The sequence below is a fragment of the Pholcus phalangioides genome, unplaced genomic scaffold (assembly GCF_987345545.1).
Source record: "Pholcus phalangioides strain wild (caught in Gottingen) unplaced genomic scaffold, Ppha-v1.0 ptg000024l_1, whole genome shotgun sequence".
Taxonomy (NCBI): domain Eukaryota; kingdom Metazoa; phylum Arthropoda; class Arachnida; order Araneae; family Pholcidae; genus Pholcus; species Pholcus phalangioides.
In genome coordinates this window covers 8,425,032-8,447,744 of record NW_028301616.1, presented here as the reverse complement: position 1 = coordinate 8,447,744, position 22,713 = coordinate 8,425,032, and the positions used below count along the sequence as shown (strand labels likewise).

Here is a 22,713-nt window from a genome sequence, read left to right as displayed (position 1 = left end):
TAGCGATTCCGACGTCGAACTATATATCTCCCGAGAACGTTCGACGTCGTTTACCGATGTCGTTCTACGTAAAAATGGCATATATTTGTCTGTATAGTTCGATGTAGCGAATCCGACGTCGAACTATATCTGACCCGACACAGATATAAAAATGCCATACATTTGTCGACGTAGTTTGACGTTTACGATTACGTTAGCTATGATTTGTTATTACAATATAAAACATGTCGCCACATTTCTATTTCGAGAAGTCGGCCCTTTCTTCATCCTGCGGCACACTTAAATTCAAATAAAATAGAAAAATAATTTTTTGTTATGATTGTCACAAAATATGTTTTAAATAACTATTTACTATAATCGGTCACAAAAAATAAATTAAAATTCAAAAACTCATTCTGCTGTTAATTTAATGTTAAGTCCAAGTTAATACAGTTTACAATGTCTGCTTTTTCTAGGTTGAATTTTGAGCAGGGATAGATTTAAATATCTTCTTGTAAGACTTATTATTTGTAATAGATTTCTGTGTTCCATAGTATCAAATGAAATGCAAAAAAGATTGCTTTTCATAAATATGATAACGAGAACAGAGGTATTTCTATATGCCTTTTTTTTGTGCAATTCTTGAAAATTCTTCCATTAAGTAATAACAGAAATGAACCATGGCAAATATTTAAAAAAAAAAAACTATTGCTTTTTTTTCTCTCAAAATTGCTCAGTTTCCCCTCTTACACATACATCTAATTTGAAAAAAAGAATTAAATTCCTCGCACTTAAGTACTCAGATACTTTGACCTTTGAAGACCGGACACACCCCGCTTCCCATCTCATAGAGATATCGAAGCGTTCCCGGAGGATGGGTGTATAGTACTCAGATATTGTATAATCAATATCTGCGGCTTCAGACTTCTTTTAAAAATTAATCTGATAATTTCCTTAAAAAGTGTTTATGGCATAACTACAATTCTCACGTAGCACACTAGTTGAAAAACTCTGATGCATAAGTTCTAGTTACATTCAGAATTCAGTTTCTATACTACTATACAAAACACTTATGTGTTCTGAACGTAAAAAATAGAACTTACTGCTACAAAAAGTAAGTGTAACAATAGTGAGCCAGTTCAAAATATTTAATGTTATTTTTAATATTTGAAATAATTATTTGTATAATAATTTATTATAATTCAAACTCATGTTATTGTTATTAGATCAAATTTTGACTGCTAAGAATTATATAAATAAAATATTTACAGTCCATATAGCAGTAAATGGCCACCCAGATATTGAATGAAAACAATGAAAAATATGCAATAGGCTTGACAAAATTGTAAAAAGAAACATCACTGAAAAATATTATAAGTGGAATAGGTCTCTGGTATAATTTAAAATGAAAATTTGACTTTCTTGTATTCTTTCACAGGTGATATTTTTTATCCACAGAATAAACAAGGTACTGCTCTTTCGATTTCAACTGTGGGAAATAATGCAATAATATCTGGACGTATTATGTAGACACATAATTTTGTACATGAACAAAACGCCTATTTCCTGTCAAACTCAAAAACCTTGAGCAATTATGTTTCTTTTATTTCTTGAAACAGGCATGTAGTTATATGTATTTTTGAGAGAGCTTTTATTTTTTTAATTTTTATTATTTATTTTATTTTTATTTTGAGTTTTATTTATTCTTTTCTTTTCCAATTCTTGCTTTTTCTGTTTTCTCTAAGCTTCATTTTTTTTATATTTAAGCATTCGAGAAGTTGCTTCTGCAGGAATTTAGTCTCATTCTTTTTTTTTGTCTTAATATCTGTATGTAGATAGAAAAGAATTCTCTTAAAAGATATATGTTTGAAAGCAAAATGTATTTAAGATTGTTCACAGAGGAGGGTATCACTTCAGCAAGATTGGTAGGCCTGATTACAATGTCACATGTCATACAATTTGAATAATGTGAAAATGATTGACCCTAGAGTAGGCCACCCTTTCAACTTCATGTGCAATTTGTTAAACGTCTTTAAAGCACAATCAATTTTGTATTTAGAATATGAAATTATTACTCTTAGTGCAAAATGAAATGTCTTGCTTTGACTGATTATTGGCATCCTTTTCCACCTAGTTTTTTTTTTCAAAACCAGCTTGGACACCGAACGGCAAATGAAAGAATATAGCTTGGTATCTGGTAAAAAAAGCTACAGAGTTTTCTCATAACTTTTGATATATATTTTTTAAAACTTGAAAAAGGAAGCCTATTACTGGCGTACTTACCTCACACTATATACGTACAGGATTCTAGAAATTCAGGCCATTTGAACACACCACCAATAATTTTAAATGCATTTTATATGACCTGTTCAAATAAAACTGGTTCTAGTTTTCTGGGGATTAAATGAAGAGAGCAAAGATAAAGCGAGCACAAATAGAATTATTAGACATGATTTAATATTGCTCCATATACAAGTTCTTAAAGAGATATTTTCAAATATTGATAAATTTTTTTAACACAGCTGCAAACTTTTTATTACACATGGAACAGGGTGCTTCATGCCAGCAAAAAATTTCAGCAATCTTATGTTTCAGACAAAACCTATAAAACATTGAAAATACATTTCTTTTAATTTATTGAATATTGAGAATATTTTGATAGTAGCCTACATTAGAGAAATATATTTTATGAGTATGATTCGCAGGTGCAACTTTTCACTGGCTCAAGCCCCCCCCCCCCCCAAACAATATTTCACGAAATCATGATAATTTTAAATAGGTATATATTTAAATGTTGAGCTGGTGTCCCACCAATATCTTTGATAACTTTATGGTGTGAAAAATTCATATGCTCTAACATCAAAATAATCTCTCAGACCAATCACACGAATACCACAAAAAATAATAGCTCATGATACATTTGCACTGGATGTTGGGAATGTTTTGCATCAGCGGGTGTTCATCTTGAGCTTCACGTTAAAAAAATCTGATTTCTGGATTGATTTGGACTTTCTAAACAGTGACTGAAATTTACTGGATAACTCTTAGCCGAACAAATTCAGTTTTATAGAATGAAAATAATACAAAATGTAGTAAAAAAATTACAAACTATGTGTGTGTGCATATACAAGAATATACTCAGATCTTGCTTTAAATCTTGATCTTTTGTAGAAGTCAAGATTTAAAGCATTGTTTTGTTCATTTGATAAACTAATTTTCAGGTTGTATGAATTGTCTATACTAAAAATATTGATAATTAATTTTCACTCTAAATTGTTCAAAACATGGTTTTTGAAATGAAAATTAATGCAGAAGCTCCACTAATTTTTGCTCAAGTCTCCACAATCACATTTTCAAAAACCTAAGCACAGTTGCAGCAGGAAAAACTGTAATTTAAAAAACAACACATTTATACTGTACTTATGAATATTCTTTACATTGTATCCTGAAATTTGATTTTACTCCTTATTTTATTGCAAGTTATATAAATAGTCTGCAATTGTACACATAAACTACAAACAAATGCACCACTTTGAAAACATTTTGTGTAGAATTCAAATTATTTTTATTTTTTTTAGTTGTGTATGGAGACCTATGCTTGGACTTTTCATGTCAAGGTTTTATGAACTGTAAAAACAGATTATTTCAACGTAGCAAAGCCATGTATATGATATGAGGGATATTCCAACTCAGCAATATTTCCTTCATGACAACCCTGTATAGCAATCAGCTGCACAATCACACTCAGAGAATAATCATTTAATGCATTAACTTCATATATACTGTACATCTAAATTATATTACAAATTATACAAAATTACCATCATTATTGTAGGAATTGTCTATACTAAAAATATTTGATAATTAATTTTCACTAACTTTTTCAAGGTTGTATTATACAAGTTTACCATTTTAACCACATTTGCCCCCATGGCAGTTGAACATCAGTTTCCAACAAATTAGAACGCATGTTGATTTTCTTTTTTTCTGATACAACTTTTATTTGAAATAATAAAATATCATAAAAGGTAAAATTCCAATTTAATGGTATTTAAAGAAAAAGAAAAATATTTACCGTTGCACATGATTTATTGGTGGAATAGTGCGAGACGACAGCATGGTATCATTATATAGGGAATTATCATTTTATCGCAGTTTCATTGTGTCATGTTTAACTCCTAGAAAAATTCCAAATAGGTACATGTGGTATAAAAATTTCAAAGTATACATTTGCTTATTAATATTTCACGAACATACTTTGAAAAATTTTAATCATAGCCCCTTGCATATAGAGTGGAAAGGGGAGCTGAAAAAGAATGTAATCACTGTTCACTTACATTAGAAATATACTACACAGAACCACATAAAAAATCCTGCTCTGAGCGATTATGGGTCCAGATTAGTATATCAGAGGCCCCATGATCTATATATAAGTTAATGGGCTAATAAATATTTTCAACATCACCAAGTAGGCATGCCCCCCTCTTTACAACTTGAAGATGGCCCCCCAGACAGGAATCTGGTAAGGTACCCCCAAATGGCGTGTTCACAAAGAGGCTAAGTGGGCTATAGCTCAAGGCGAAAATTTCAAAGGGGCTGCAAATTTAAGGAATGACTGGTCAAGTAGTCAACTGGTCATGTCATTCAACCTTCCCATTCTACCAAGAGATCATGGAACTAAGTCACTATGCAGCAAAAAGAATGTGCAAGTACATGAGTGTTGCATGGGGTAATAAAACGCTCAACGATATTCAAGTGGAAGACGTGGAGGTCCTAAATCTTCTAAGAAATGTATGTGCAAGCAAAGCACCAGGACCAGATGATATCTATCCCAGGGTTCTCAGGGAAGGTGCTAATGAATTGTTGGGGCCAGTCGCACAGATATACAGGAGTAGTGTTGCTGAGGGTATCGTCCCGAGAGATTGGAAACTGGCTAACGTTGTTCCGATATTTAAGAAGGGTAGTAGAGAAGTGGTGTCTAATTATCGTCCAGTGAGTTTGACGAGCTCCCTCTCGAAAATTTTGGAAATTATCATCAAAAGGCAGTTTGTGAAGTGGATAGACGAGAATAATGTATTGTCGGATAATCAGCATGGGTTCAGGAAGGGGAAGTCATGTGTAACTAACCTCCTTTGCTTCTATGATTACGTGACTAAGGCTTTGGGTAAGAGCAAAAATGTCTACGTTGTTTACCTTGATTTCCAGAAGGCATTCGATCGGGTCCAACATGGCAAACTCTTGAAGCGTTTACACGAGATTGGAATAGGGGGCAACTTGCTGAATTGGATAGAATCGTGGTTAAGAGATAAGTCGCAACGAGTTATGGTGAACGGGGAATTCTCTGGTTGGACAGACGTCACAAGTGGAGTTCCTCAGGGAAGTGTCCTTGGCCCCATACTTTTTTCACTTTTTATCGACAAACTCGATCAGGGTATCGATGGAATTACTAGCAAATTCGCAGATGATGTGAAGCTAATGGGGGTAATCGGGAATGAAAGCGATAGGGAGTTGCTCCAGACCAACTTAAACAAGATTGCAGCATGGGCAAATGAATGGAGCATGACGTTTAGCGTAGATAAGTGCATGGTCGCTCATTTTGGTTCGAACAACCCACGGTTCTCTTACGAGTTGAATGGTGTCACTATCCCGGATGCAACTAGAGTCACCGATTTGGGAATTCTCATTGACGAGCGACTTAAGTTTTCTGAACATTGTTCAGCGGTTGTCAAAAAAGCGAATAGAATGCTTGGTCTCATTTTCAAAAAGGTCTCTTCGCGTTCTCCTAAAGTCATTCTTCCGCTTTTTCGAGGCTTAGTTCGCCCTGGACTAGAGTATGCTGTAAGGTTTTGGAGACCATACCTACAGAGGGACATAGACTTGGTTGAAGGGGTGCAGAGAAGAGCTACGCGTGTCCTTATTGGCACACAGGGCTTGAGTTATGAAGAAAGACTTCATTTTTTGAATATGTTTACATTGGATGAACGCAGGTGTCGAGGAGATATGATCGAAGTGTTCAAAATTTTCAATGGGATGGATAGGATGGACCATGAACTTTTAGTACACCGCCAATCGACTGCTTTTACAAGGGGACACCAGTATCGATTGGTGAGGGACAATGCAAGGTTATGGTGTCGCAGGGAATTTTTCTCCAATAGGGTTGTTAATAAATGGAATAGCTTACCCCCGGAGGTAGTAAATTGTAACACAATTGACACGTTTAAAAAGAAATACGATAAACATGTTGGGGTAAATCGAGAAGCTATCCATTCTTAGAATAAGACAACCATAAGTATTCTTTATGGGCATTGTATAATATTTTATCATGTGTATATATTGTTTGTAATTTGTGTTAATTGCATTTTTAATTGGGTTGCTGTATTTTTGAAACATATGACAACCATATTTTTATGGGCATCTTTTTATCAGCCACCTCGTTGGGCATTTTGCCTGTTGTGGCGTTGTATTTGTATTTATTTGTATTTGTATTTGTATGAGTAACAGTGTGTGCAAGCATAGGAGTAACAAAAAGTGATTTAGAGGGTGTGAATATGGGAGTGACCTGGAGAGAGCAAGAAATCGGGTGAGTGTGTGACAAAATGATCAGGGTTGTAGTGATTTAAATCAGCAGTTTAAATCATGATTTAAATCAATTTTTTTCAGATGTGAAAAATTATCTGTTGTAATTGAATAAAATTATTTATGCAGCTCTAAAGTGATTTAAATTGTAATTAGATTATTTTAAATATCAATTAATTTAATTATATTTTCAAATATTTTTATATTATAATGTATATTATAAGTTGACTTAGAAAATCAAAAATTGCATGGCGATGAATGGATGGATAATGAATAAATTCTGTGTGTTATCAAATGGTGTGGTAAAGCCATCTATGTTGATACTATTGACACATCTGACTTATCACATGCTGGAAATTATTTAGCAAATGTGGTTTTTAGTTCAGTGAAGTTAACAGAAGAAAACTTCATATGTAACATATGAATATGGTTTCATCCAGAAAGACCCTGGATGAAAAGCTTGGCTTTTCGGGACTTACATATTGCTACAGTGCCCACATTTTAAACTTGTTAGTCGAAGATTTGGTTAAAACTGATGTAACAAAGCATGTTACAAGTATATTTAGATACTTCCGCAATCATCTCCCAAAAGCATGGTATCATGTGTAAGGTGGAAGTGCATTGGTCTTCCTGCAGAGGTATGATGGAATACTTATTGTGATTCTCTTGAATCTTATGTTAAAAATTCGTCAGTTGTTACCAAAGTTTGTGAAGACCACAGATCTCAGATAGTAACATCTCTAGTGAAATCTTAAATATTTATTAAAAAAGAAATGTCAAGGACATAATTGCAATTCTGAAACCAATAGCCAATTAATTAACTATTTTGTACAAAGGAACACACACACAACTGTTCCATAGCTGAATGTGTATTGGCATGGAAAAAGCTGCAATTGAAGATAAAAGAAGCATCAACATCAAACAATACAAAAGGTTTTGTCATCAGAATATAAAAATATATATGAAAAATAATTAACAGATGCACACTTTTATGCATTTATTATAAGCTCGTCAGTGTTAACTTCTAATAGGGAATTAATGCCACAAAAGAAGAGAGAAATAAGGATCTTGAATTTATCGAACAAAAATGTGGCTCTGGCTTCTTTGCAATTACATTAGTTTTTGGGAAAGTTGGAACCATTTCATGATAAAAAAAATTTTTTAACCCCAAGGTTGTTGATACAATGTCTGATTTTGAGTGATGGAATAGTTTTTATAATGTTTTGGGTAAAGATACAATTACAGAGAGCGATATGTGATTTGTAAACATGCTAACTACAGCCAAATCATTGGCTGGGGGTCAGGTTTGTTAGTGTGTATAAGCATGGGATTGGCTTAAAGAGCAATGAACTAGGCTGTGAGGCAAAAAAAAAGAACAACATAGAGTGTGCAAGCATGAGAGTGACCTAGAGAGTAAGGAATGTGGCCAGAGACAAAAGGAGTTGCATTGTTATTGATGAAATATTTTAACACTGTATAGAATAGTGTGCCAAGACCAAAGAGCGATATTTTTATATAGCCAATTATCACATTGTGTTGAAGTTTCAGTCAAGTTTAACTCATAGCATGTAAAATTTCAAATAAGTATATACTATAGATTTCAAATAAATTTACATGTTCATATTTGATTTATTACGTGCATACTTTAAACAATTTTAAGCATGCCCCCTTGCATTCAGGGAAAAGGGGGGCATGATGATTGAATTCTGTCATGACAAAATTCAATAACTTTAATTTCTACATAAAAATATAATTCATATAAAATACACATAATATTATACAAAAATTTACTTCAGAGAATATAAAAACCCCTGCCCTGATAGCCCACGGGCGAGGCTTAGGATACAAAATGGCGAAAAATCGGGCCTGTAAATAGGCTGGGGCATCGAGCCAAATGGAGCCTCACAAAAAATATGTTTACTTATTTTGCAACCTTTTAACAGGGACCCCAAGACGGAATGCTACGACCTTGCCTTGCCCATGATCATTCAGTTTGACATGAAAATTATTGACAAGAAAAAAATATTGAGGGGGCTGAAAATCCCTAATCGTCCCATAGGCAGGAGGAATGGTGTGTGGTATTGTGTATATTCGTGAATATGGGTTGGGGGCTCAGCACAAAATTTATAGGGAGCGCTCAACATGGCTCATCACAAGGGTGGGGCTGACAGGCCCCCCCCCCGGGGAAAATACCATCATTTTTGATTTTTCCATGCTATGAATACAGAAGGGCCCCAGATCTTAGTCTAAGCGCCCTACCCCTGGATATGGGCCAAGGGCGTAGCGCGGGGGGGGGACTTGGGGGTCTGGTCCCCCCCCCCCCGAAATGTGAGAAAATGATCGAATATAAGGGAAAAAGATGGCCAAATCTATTATTCTATCACTTTGGTTCCCTCCCCCCGAACGAAATTTATGGCTACGCCCCTGATGTGGGCCATAGGAGCTCAAATAGCCTCAGCTCCAAGGTTACGGCACGTACGGCTCAAGATAGAGTGCCGTGACAACCCTTATTTATTTTTTTACATTGTAAATTCACTACAGGGGGCCCATGTTAACCTGATCTAAGGGCCCGCCAAAGATCACAGCCTAGCAGGAGGGAACGGATTTATCAAACACGACGGTAAAAAATAAAATAAATAAACATTGACAATATCTAATAGTTGGAAAATTTATCATACAGTTCGATAGCAATAGTGAAATAATGCTTACCTTTTCTCTAAACGCTGTCTTCGGCGTCAACTGTTTCGTTAATAAACAATAAAATCGCCGGCCTTCGCAGATTGTAACTAACGCCGTGCTTTCAAAATGGCCGGCTTTGTTGATGCTTACTGACAGGGAAGACGGGAGGGGAGAAACGCGTAGTGTCCTATACCGTTCTTTGTCGTTGTCGGTCGTTATAAATGGCAAGTGCGACGTTATGATGGGCGAAAAATTTAGATTATTTCAAAAGAAACAAATTATCGTTTAAGATATTCTCCTTCGAAACGAAATGCTGTAAAAGTGAGAGTAAAACTATTTTAGAGAAAAAAATGAAGGTATTTTGGCGTTTACCGACTGAATACATTTTTACTATACCGTTCGGTATCGGACACGTAGAAATTTCCGACCTCTTTCGACGCTCGGTATCCACTCGACGAACCGGCGTCGCATCGACGTCGATCCGACGCATGCCGATACCGTTGTGCTACTGGGGAAGCTTATGTTGCAAGAGAGGTTTCAATATAAGACCTAGTATGGTCTGTAATTTGTGGAGACAGTTTCAAGATACCGGTCGCATATTCAGATAACCTATTGCCGATTCGATCAAGAGCTAGACTGTCCATGAAAATTGATGTTTGTCACTTTCAGCCCCGCCTCCGAGAACAGGTACTTCCCCGTCACTATATCATGTGCTCTCTGCTGCAACTGGAACTACTACCACTCAACCCTACACGCACCTCGTAGACATTTCCCAGCGAAATTTCTAACGAATCGGTATATGCAAGAATGGGTTGTACGTATATCTGTGGCCCTAACGTGTATATGTTGTCGGAAAGGTGTTCTCAAGGGTTACTGAGATTAATCTAAATAATATTTCCAAAAGGCATTCGGGTATATGAGTTCCAGAACTCTACCGTCGAAATGAGACGAGGCTGCAGTAAATATCAAGACAAGTAATATTTATAATAAAACCGGCGCTTACAACCCAGTTATTCGGGAGATACGTACACAAATCCTCCTCAAAAAAAGAAACAACCAAAAAATATGGAAACCTCATTCACTTTATGAAGCGTGAGTGAAATTTCTTCCTTTAATTCACAGGAAGTTACGGGGGGGGGGGTAAAAGCCGTCACTTCTTTCACTCTTATGGCATTATGTGTCTATGGGGGGGGGGGTAGGGAATAGTGGCCGTATTCACCGACAATTCTTTTAATTTCTAATTCCCATTGCTTAAGCTAGCTTCATCTATGGTCTCTTTAACAAAAAAATAAAATAATTAATTTCTCTACTGAAGACAACTTACATAATTGCATAGTAGTCCCTACTCTCAAGTCTAAGTTTTTCACTCTTTATTTGAAAACATATTTGCTATTAATTTTAAATCTTTTATTCGATAAAAATATTATGTGTATAAAAGTTGATATGTATTAAAGGTAATTATTATCATATAATAATTTAATTAAATCATATCCCATGTCAAGTGTTAGATGTTTCGCTATGTGAGTGCAGAGGTTGCGTGTCAACTGTGCTCTAAAAGCAATTCCGGACCGTAGTTGTTCCACTGGTAGCGACAAACGCCCATTCAACGTTTGTTTGACTGTATGAGCTATCACTAGGGATATGTAAATTCCGTATTTATGAAATCACTGGAAACAATTCGAAATATGCTAATTTTTACGAATAAATGCTGACATTTGGTTTCTTAACTACACTTGTTCGCGAAATCCAGGTAATTTATACTTTTTGAAGTGGAAAAAGTGACAAAAAATTTTGCTCACTACTTGTGTGTGTGCTTTGTAAGGGAAAGCCAAGCATTATTTCTTTCCCCTCTGACATTGTGTTAGATGTAAATACAGCGGAGTTCGGTTTATAACATAACCCCTAGGTGATTCGAGAAGTATATGTTATAAGGGAGATGTTGAAATTAGCTTACGTAATAGCAACATATGTGCATTATTGAGATTGTCGTGGACAAAATAAGCTTATGCAGCACATAATTGAAATAATATAAGCATGAATATAGTTTTTTGATTGAAATCTGAAAAGTTGTGGAAATTTATTAGAAAACGCAAGAGATACACAACAACAAGCCGGCATTTTTGGAAATGTTAGCAAGTTTATGGTAATGGTTTTTCCCTCTGAAGTTGTCAGTAGTGTACTATTTAAAAATTCAGAAAAAATAACCCACTGATGTTTATGTATTTTATATCCACGTCACCAATCAATACTAACTACAGTTGTTGAATTAGCATAGCTTTTCAACAGTGACTGTGCGTTGATTTGCAACAATTGTTTTTTCATCACAATTAGAAAGATCATAAAATAATAAAATCAAGTAAAAATTCAATAATTTCGGAAGCACAGATAATACAGTTTTGCATAGAAAGACAGGATTTTATTAAATTTCAAAAACTTTTATTGCCAAAATAGTTACATTTATCACCGGAAGATGACGCAAAAGTTTATTAATCGTAATATATCATCTGTTCACGAGAAATGTAACTATTCCAGCCAGTAATTTCTCGTTTATTGAAAAAAATTAGGTCTTTTTGTGAAAAAAACGTCAAGATATCATCCGCATACAATGAATGTTTTGCGTAAAAGATTGTTTTTGACTACATTTTTCTAGGGTTTGTTTGCAGTATATTATATCCGGAGTATTTTCTTGGTTAAGACCATCTTTTTTTATTGACAGTGCATGTTTTAAGCAGGGTATGTTATAACAGAGGTAAAAATATATACTTTTTGGAATTTCGGAAAAAGATGCGTAGAAAAAGCATTTGAAAAATACAACTAAATTTCGAGAAAGTAGAGATTACCGCAATGTTATGATTTCAACTAAGTACCTTAACACTTTCCAGTAACACGGCCGGTTTTTTAAATGCAAAATTTTTTATGTTAACTATATTGTATTTATATTCGAGAGGTTTTTTTTTGGGAACGAATGCAAATTTTTCATTTGGAATTCGTTATTACGAATAAATGCGAAATTTCTGATCTGAATGTTTCTTGTGAATAATTGCGATACATCTGATTTTTTGTGTAAATAATGCGAAATTTCTGATTTAAAAAGAAAATTCTGAAATTTCAATTTTTTTTTGCGGAATTTACATATCTCTAGATATCACTAATCTCATTTTAACGCTAAAGATCTGAAACGCCCTGCATAAGACTGCTTTTTTTCATGCCATTTAAGGTACCCGACTACGTTAAAAGCGTAATTATAGAAGAAAATATCGATTTTCATTTTTTATGAAAACCCTATTTTTTGTGGTTCCAAAACAGACCTTGTTTTGTTTATATGATGCTTAGAACCGAAACTACGCCCACTTTAGTGTTGCGTTTTTACATACAAGTAATACGTTAATAAAAATTTTAAACGTGTTTTATACGAAGATATTTTTGACATTTTACTTGAGTTTGTGACATGATTTCTAAAAAAATATATTCATTATATCATTACTAAATTTTAATATGATATTTTGCTATATATTTTTTAGGTTATGAACGAAAATTTAAGGTCTATCACATATATTTTTTTGAATTACAGTGTTTTATAGACTAAATGTAGGATGGAATTTCAAAAAATTCACACGTACATTAACGTATTTGGGTGAAACTTATGAGCATATCATGAAATCCTTTAAATTTTGGTTCATAACCTGCAACATGATTATCTGAATTACTGCAAAAATTACAAAACATTTCATTAACAAATATTTTTACAATTGAATTTCGAATATTACATGAATTCTCCAGTTCCATTTTATAGAAAAGTGCTCTCGAACGTAGTCGGATACCTCAATAAATATCTAAAAACAATCTAGAATGTTAGGTCAGAGGAAAAAGGCTGCTGTGTGTCAAGACTGGTCTAAATATCCATCCTGCGATAGAAAATGGTTTCACGGAGAAGAAAAGCGATCTCGGTCATCGTCAAAACTAGCAATTAACTTGCGCGAAAAGGATCTTTCCCTCTCGCAAGTATTTTCGGAATTAAACTTTATCTCATCAAACTAGACATTAATTATAGATTTAATGTCGGGCGGGGAAAAGTCTCTCTCAAACAAAAATACGCACAACGAAGAAAAAAAGCAGAAAAAGCGAAAGAAGCTAAAAATGATAACTTAGCGCCTTTCATTATAACGCGATATCAGCGTTCATATCGATGTGACGCAGTAAATGTAATTAATTAACCTCCGTCACGACGATGAGAAACACGTATGTGTTTAAGATTGCTGTTTAAGACGAAGGAAAAATGTTTCGTTGTCATTTTATGTCGATATGAAGTTCTTTCTTTTTCAAATTTAAGTATTCACCGGATTTTAATTGCTGTTTTCTTTCCCTGATTTCCCAAAACTCTCTCGTCTAACGCAGTTTATACAATTTACAATAACTTTTGTCCTTGGAGTTCTGTTTCATAGTAGGGTAATGCGGACAAAGCATTCATGAGTGGATACTGGTAAAGCAACCTAGATAGACGTAAATTCGAGTCCGCTTATAACGAAATAAGTTATTACGAAATATCGGTCATAACGCTTTTTTTTTCAGTCACAAACTTTATTCAATCAAAAATTCATTCAAAAACACAATACAATATAATGTATAATGCGATATTTCTAAACATAATGAAGTGTATCGATCCATATGAGTTAGTTTTTTTTCGTCAAAGTGAACTTGCAATACCAAATAGTGCTGGAAATATCGCTTATAATGAATTGCCATATTCCATATTGACATTATGAGTATCTGGTATGACGAAGTTTTTAGCAAGAATGAATTTTCAATCGGATTATTTTCTCTATGGAATCAGAAGTTCTCTTTCAGGAACCATATCCAATTGCGAAGTACTACCGCACTATTTGGAGAAAGCCTATTAGTATGTTCTGTTAGCCTCCATCCACAGCTAGATAGCGATCTCTATCTACAGATAGTGCTGGGCTCTGTTGACTCTCAGAACCACTCGAAATATGAGGGATCTGTCGAATCACAGTTTCGTTTACGTCACGTTTCTCAGTTTTTTTTAACTCTCGGGACCATTCAAACGTCTCTAACAATTCGACAAAGCATTTAAAGTAGTGATTCTTTAACTTTCGCCCACCCATAGCTCCCTTGCTTCGGCCAATGTTTATCTACGGCTCCCCAGAATACTCATATAAATAACCACTTCAGAGCACTGAATAGACACGCACCAACATCGACATTGAACACTGAAGGACCGGGCATACCCCCACTTCACATCACTCAGATAGATATCGAAGTGTACCCGAAGGATGGATGTGTCCGGAAATTATATTAAATAACAAGTAACTTAAAGCTGCTTCCGACAAAGGCAACAAAAGTAAATTGATTAGTGGCTTCAACAATCATTCATTTAACAATACCATGTACTTCAAGCCGCTATGGTGTGCGTCCTCATTTAGAGGAAATCGTCATCCCTTTATTCATGTCGCAAAAAGACACATCTACAATGAGTAGATCTGCTACTTTAGCAGTAGAAAATCTGAAATCCCATCGGCATAATCGGGTATCGCAGTGGAAATTGTTAATCAAAATCGTAGACTGATTGCATTTCTGCAGAAATATAAATGTAATTACTAGATAATCTTGTAATCAACTTGGGAGAGAACCAACATATAACCAACATATCGACACCTTGCTCCTGACATAAGTTTGCGAAACACACTTTGATAACAATTGATTTGATATTCCATTCAAACCCATGTGGATATTGTTAATATTAATGGCGCGCGTGCATAGTTCTAATTTTAATTGTAATTAAATTCTCGAGTCTGTGGACCATAACTTGAGAAGCGCCACTTAAAGTGTATTTCTCCGGGTATTTATCATGTATCACTTATAACGAATGTTTGATATTACGAGTGTGTTTCATGTTCCGCGTAATTTCGTTATTTCTAGGCTAGACTGTAGTAGACATGTAAGGGGCTTTGGTGCTGGTCGGTTATCGGCACGACTTTTGGAGCTCTTTGCAAATTGGTGCGAGTTAGAGCTCTTTCTTTACAGTAGTCTGGAATACTCTTTTGTGCTTGTATTTCAAAACACACTATACAATACTGGGCTGGTTTCGTCATTGGCAGTTGGTGGTCGTTGTACTATTCGCAGATACAGTATATTGAAATTCGAAAAGGGGCCGTTCAAGTATTCCGTAAGCAAATGTTTAGCCATTTTTGACCCCTTTCCCTCCCCCTTGTCAGCAAAAATCAGCAAAACACTAACCCCCCCCCCCCTGCCATTAAAATTTCGTCATCACTGCCCCCACCTCCTAACGCATATTGGCGGGATCAGAAACGAAACGTAAGCGGGAGGGGGCATAGGGGGTTCGTGCACCTCCCGCCCCCCCCCCAGACGAAAAAAAAAATTTTAATGTAAAAAAAAAAATTTTTTTTTTTAAATTAAAATTTCGAAAGAACATATGATATGCTATTATAATCAATTTCTGTTAATTTCAATGCTATTTGAAGAATAAGAACTCAAAATTTCTCTTTATTAATTCATTGCGACCCACCCTTTAAGCCATATATGGTAAACCGTTGACCCGCAGACCAAATATGGCCCTGAAGGTTATCTGATGTGGGCTTGCCCCCAAACCTAATTTTGTAAAAATGAACTAAGCGGCACATTTACAAATCGCTTAAATGACCCGTGGCACAATTCCATAGCATTTAAGTGGCCCGTGGTACATTTTCAGATCACTGAAGAAGGCGTCAAAGATCACTTTCACATTCAAAGATCACTTTCACATTCAAAGATCACCTAAGTAATCCGCGACACAATTGCAGAACACTTAAATGATCCGTGGCACATTTAGAGATCCCTTGAGCGGCATGTGGCACAGTTTTACAGCACTTAAGTGGCCCCCAGTGTGGTTCTACATTACTCAAGTTACCCGCGGAACATTTCCAGATTACTTAAGTGATTCGTGGCATAATTACGGATCACTTGAATGATGCGTGACACAGTTTCAGAGCACTTTAAGCGGCCCGGAATCATTTCCAGAGCACTTGAAGAATGATGATCAGTGAAACATTTAGAAATAACTAAAGTGGCTCTGTAGGGGACTTATCAATAGGTAGAATGTTAGTTCAGGTGCCCAATAACTATCGAAAGGTTTTCTTTTTCGTTTTTGGTGCACCGACTAAAATGAAATTAAGAATATAAAGGGTGGTCGATGACGTAAGGATTATCCAACACCCCTCCCCCCCTTGTCATCAAAAGTCACCAAATCGGAACCCCCCCCCCCCATCGATGGCGACGTAATACTTGAATGACCCCAAATCGCTCAAAATGAAGGAAAGAACAGCATATTTACGAGCTTGTCCGCCAGTTGATGACGTTCTTTTCCTCGTTTTCATCAATTTTTTTATATCGGATATTTCAACGAATATTGCATTTAGAAATATGGGATGCTTATTTGGCTCAGAAAAGACAGGGTAACAACTTTCCAATTGGGTTTTTTCGGACAGGGTGACCAAATAAGAAGTTAATTTTTCCCTTTGCACTTATTTATTTATCACTAAATAAATAACAAGAACTCGAAAAAAAGACGTTTTTTATACCATTTTAATAAGAGATATTAATTAGGTAAGTAATGCAACTTCTTTTTTATTCATATTCCGAAAAGTAACAACAAAAAAGTTCATTAGCATAATGACTTTCTTCTGAAACTCCATTAATCAACCTACGCTGAAATTTTAGAGGAGGGGGTTGGTAAATAACAGAAAGAAAGATCCTCTCGAAGATTTTCCAAACGTTGTTAATATGACTTTCTGAAAAAAAGTAACATCATTTCCATTTCATTAACGATCATTTTACCAATATAATGTTTTAAGTTTTGGTATTTTTAGGCGCTCTACATAATGGAGTTAAGTTTTATTGCTTTCGATTGTTCGTTTTCGGCGTTTTGATTCCACATATTTGTGGGGATGTGTCCGAATATTATTTTGATTAGAAAAAAAAATTTAGGTAGGTAAAGCTGTTGTCTTGGTACGCTGTGTCAGCTTGGTAGGCTGTGTCATAGACACTGCAGCAAGTTCTGATACAAATACGATTTCTTTTGTGCCTTGAATCGCGTGTTAGGTACTGGCATAATCAAATTATGTCGTTATCATCGTCTTTGGAATTACTAACAAATGACACCAATGTCGTCTATGTCAACACCTTCCATAGTAGAAAGGCTCCGCGCGAAGCTTTGACGTCACTGAAGTCGTCCATTTCACCTGTAGCCATTGGCTATAGAGTCAGACGTCAGTTAGCACGCAAAATCTTTACCTTTTTTTGTAGTATATTCAATGACTATAGGTGAAATGGCCGACTTCAGTGACGTCACGAGCTTCGCGCGGAGGCTTTGTGCTATGGCAGGTGTTGTTTATGTTCATTGTGAACTGTTCGAGACATAGCGGGAAAGAAATTTGTTACGAATGAGGGCAGTGGGTCTGATGCCCAGACGGGAAGAGATATTGAAATCGGAGTAATGGATGCACCTTCGCCATGTGTATCTGACAATAAAATTGTTTTTGACGCGCATTGCGTACTTTTAAAGATATAGCGGAAAACAATATATTACGAATTAGGCCGCGGGCCTGGTACCAGACGGAAAGATATATTTAAACCGGAGTGATATCATATTGGATGCACCTTTGTCATATACATCTGGAGATATCATTTTTGACTTGCGTTAAGTACTTCTCGCGCTGAAGCGAAATAACGCTGCGCATTCACCGTAGCCGTTTTCCACCCATTTACTGGGCATTGCGTTTCAAAGAAGAAGAGTCCTATGATGAACGAACCTGTGAACCCATACCACACACTGTCACTTTTGGGAAATGCAATGGTTTCTGCGTGTACTCACGTGGATTAGACTTCGCCCAAATGCGACAGTTATGGGTATTAACGTCGCCATGAAGCGAAAAATGAGCTTCATGAGACCCAGGTGGGATTCGGTTCGATTTTGGAGAAAGCCCACTTCGCAAATGCTTCCCTCTTTATGATATCCGCTGATAAAAGTTCATGGCACGACTGCAATCTGTGTGGGTACAGATCAAGGATTCCATGAAGAATATTGCGTATCGAGGATGGTGGTAAGCGCAAGCGTCTGTCAGCTTCACGAGCACTGCTAGTCCCTGCAGCTGATTCGGACGCTGACGCTTCCATTTCAGCTGCAATTCGCGGTGAACGTGCCTTCCTTAAACATGCTGGTCCGGCTCTGTTACACGATCTCCCAGCGTTCCAGTTTCCTCAAACCGCTGAACAAGCTTTATGAGGCCTGTCGTTGTTAAAGGCCCTTTTCCAGTCCTCACTTTCTCCTGAACTCGGAATTTACGCAAGGCAATGGTCACTGATTTCTAGTTCACGTATAACAACTTCGCCAACAAAGCTTTATCCTTCGCAATCAGCATCCTTGTTCACATACACGGTTTGCAACGGTGAACTGGTTGTGGATTAGGAGCTGAAGTTCTTATAACCGTCCCATTAGAATAATTCCACCGAAGTCGCTTGTACCAGCGCCATCTATCCGCTGCTTTTTAATCATTTTTCTGTCAAAAACTTTCCCGCGACAATGCGATGCTAACCCTAAAATCGTTTTTTATTTCGGTTATTTTTCCGGTTTTTATTCATTTTTAAAGTCCGTAGCAGGGAGTGACGTCATCCTCGGATAAGTCGCCATCTGGTGGCATCGTCAGCAATTGTGAGATTTGGCCTGAATTGTGTCCGACCGTCCATGTATGGTCCCGTTCAGTGCACACGAGCTCCACGGAAAGATTGAGGTATTCCTTGGAATCTGTATTCTAGTGGTCTAGGGCATTCACCCAGAAAATGAAAGGACGTGGGTTCGATTCCCCGCAGGTGCAGTTGAATTTTCTCTCTTTCCAAAAAATATATCTTCGCATCAGCCGGCTGTTAAAAACCAGTGAGTAGGCTACTTACTCATTGTAACTCTGGGAGGCGCGCGGGCTGTATATTTCTAAAGAACATCCACATTATATGCTAATGTTCTACCAGTTTGTAAATTCTCGTCTTATTAGAGTATCCAGTATTTCGTACATTAATTTTGACATTTTTTCTCAACATTTCTAAACATAATTCTTAACATAAGCATTCAAACCATTGATATTGAGATTTAAAATTCAGGCTCAATTCAATCACATCCGAGCATAAAGCGACCAATATTCGTTGAGAAATGATACAATATCCTTGAATTCATTCAAATTTCTCGTACATCTTTTTCCAATGTGTATCACTATAAATATCCACTCTTAACATTTTGACATTCAGTCCTTATATTTTAGTCTTTTTCCCACCCTATTTCGAGAGTAGCATTTATCTCACAAAAATACTCGGAAAAACTATTTATAAGAATAATCTCACACAGAATGGATAAATACCCATTCTACGGCAATATATAGTTTTGAATTGAATGTCACAAGAATGTCAAATACACGCAAAATTTTCTATCCTACGACGATGTTTATTTCGGATATACGTTTTTATTGACAAAAACGTACTCACAAATATATTCAGAAAATCCAAAACATCACGGAAAAGATACTAGAAGTGTTTTTCAATGATAATTTAAATTTACATAAGAAATTGCTCTGAGAGAAGGCTTTTGTTCCTTAGACTTTTTCCCCAAGAAACATTTTTATGTGTGTGTGGGGGGGTTTTTTTCCCGTACATCCAGGGATTATAATAACCTTAAAGTGGCGTTTTAGTGACGTTTCTAACTTTCTACTTATTTTTTTTTCTAACTTTTCTGTATTTTTTGTGTTTCTTATTATATTTATTTCTATTTTTCTAGCTGTATTCTTGGAAACGATGTGCACACGTGCGGATGGTGTCTTTTCCCTTGAAAAATGTCCCTTTTGTTCTTTATTCACCCTTTGTCACCCGTTTGTCACCTTAAGAAACCCGAAGACATGAAAATTGTTTCCCTGCTGTCTATAATAGAATTTCAATAGAAAATTTACACGTTTAGGAGAAGACAAGCACCTCCCTTCATCCTGTTTTTCTACACTAAGCATTCAAACCATTCATATTCAGCTTCAAATATATCAATTACATCCGAGTATAATGTGAGAACAATACCTTAATAAACCAGAATAATTGAATCTACCCAAATTTCTCGTACATACACCTCTCATGTAAATCACACTATAAATATCCACACTTAACATTTTCACATTCAGCGTTTAAATTTTAGATCTTTTCCATCTGATTTGGAAAGTAATATTTATGTCACAAAAATACCCGAAAACCGATTTGTGAGAATAATCTCGAAATGGACACATACCTAATCCATGGCTTTCTTACCAAATATTTTTGAATTGAATGTCACAAGAATGTCAAATACACACAAAATGTTCCATCCTACGAGGTTGTTTATTTGTTTATTTCGGTTATACATATTTATTGACAAATGCACGCTCTCAAATATTTTTAAAAAATATATACGTATTTGAGAGAAATCGAATTACCATAGGAAAAAAACTAAAAGTGTCTTTTCAATGACAATTTAAATTTATACATGAAATTGCTCTGAGAAAAGACTTGTTCCTTAGAATTTTCGAGAAGAAACATTTTTCTGTGTGGTTTTTCTTTTGTATCCGAAGGATTACAATAACCTTAAAATGACGTTTCTTTGTGGCGTTTCTAACTTTATATTTATTTTTTGGCTCATTTTTCTGTTGTTTTTTTCTTGTGTTTCTTATTGTACGTAGTATTTATTTCTATTTTTCTAGCTGTATTTTTGGAAGCGATGTGTGCATCTGCAGATAGTATTTTATGTCTTGAAAAACATCACTTTCTTTATTCTTAGGCCCTTAAGAAACTCGAACACGTGAAAATTGATTTCAGTGCTGTCTCTCTACTAGACATTCCCTAGAAAAGTTTCACGTTTAGGAGAAAAGTACCCCCAACACTCAATGTCACTGTCTTGTTCATGTACATAAAAATCTTTCAGATTCAGCTTCAAATACATCAGTTGGAACCGAGCATAGAACAACAATAGTTCTTTAAGAAATGATCCAAAGAACACGTGAATCTATTCAAATTTCTCTCATATATTTCCCTCCATGTAAATGAATACTATACCCCATTCTTAATATTTTGACGTTCAGTATTTGAATGTCAGACCTTTTCCAACATGTTTCGAGAGTAACATTTATTTCATAAAAATACTCGTTCATAAAAATCTATTCATAAGAATAATCTCTCTCTCACAGACACACATACATAATGAGCACATGCCCTCTTTACAGCAATGCATATTTTATAATTCAGTTTCAAGAGAAAGTCAAATACACACAAAATTTTCTACCCTACACACAGATCTGTAGTTCGTACATACGTTTTTATTGACAAATACGTACTCACGAATGCATTCAGAGAATCCAGAATATCTCGGGAAAATATATTAAAAGCGTCTCAAGCGTCTTTTCAATGATAATTTAAATTTATACAAGAAATTGCTCTCAGAAAAGACTTGTTTCTTAGAATTTTCTAGAAGAAACATTTTTCCGTGTGGTTTTTTCCCCCGCATCCGAGGGATTACAATAACCGTAAAGTGACGTTTTTTTTTGTGACGTTTCTAACTTTCTGCTATTTTTTGTCGTTTTTGGCGTTTCTTATTTTTTGTATTTTCTGGCCATATTCTTAGAAGCGATGTGAACATCTCCAGATGGTGTCTTTTCCCCTTGAAAAAAAATGTCCCTTTTGTTCTTTTTCTTACGCCCTTAAGAAACCCGAAGACGTGAAAATTGTTTTCCTGCTGTCTCTACTAGAATTCCACTAGAAAATTTTCACGTTTAGAGGGAGACAAGCCCCCCCCCCTCCCCACCGTCTTCTTCATATACTGAATGTGTATATATATATATATTATTATTTTTTGACACCCGAGATTTCATAAGAACTCACACAAGCGACTACGAGTTCCGTATATTTCGTTTAATCTTGTAAAAACGTTTTTACCTTTTATTTTTTTCATATATTTTGCTCTTTCTTTTTTCCAAAAAAAATGTATTTTTGCCGAGTTTATCCCTAAAAGCAGAAATAGTGTATTGGTTATTTCGTTTCTGACTTTTCTCTCTCGCCATCTCGAGTTTATTTGGAGAAATGCTCCTTTTCCGTTCTAGATCTTGTTGAATTTCGCTTTTCGGAATTGTGTTTCTGCCATTTCGATTTTCTCCAATAAACATTCTATTTAATATCGAATGAATTTCTGTCTATAAGGATTCCATAAATACTGAAATGTCGTACAGAGTGGAACTTCATCGTAACGTCGTACAGAGTTAACGAGCCTGATTCGTTCCACCAACGTGCTCGTTATCGTATGGTTCGTATATCGAATCAAATTTTCCCATAGGAAATAATAGAGATACTCGGATAATTAGTTCTACAAATTATTCATTCACATAAAATCGACTTATAAAACGGGCTTCAATGAAT

General features: G+C 35.5%; 1 protein-coding gene and 1 long non-coding RNA gene across 2 annotated transcripts in view; one reads left to right on the top strand and one right to left on the bottom strand.

Annotated features, from left to right (window-relative positions):
- The window catches only part of LOC149068689 (uncharacterized), a 165,820-nt gene that overhangs the window by 46,059 nt on the left and 97,048 nt on the right, over positions 1–22,713 (top strand). The window lies entirely within an intron of this gene.
- On the bottom strand, positions 2,432–9,746 carry LOC149068690 (uncharacterized). Its single transcript, XR_016195126.1, has 3 exons — positions 9,265–9,746; positions 4,055–4,157; positions 2,432–2,581 (listed from the first exon to the last, which is right to left on the bottom strand). It is a non-coding gene; the product is annotated as an uncharacterized LOC149068690 (long non-coding RNA).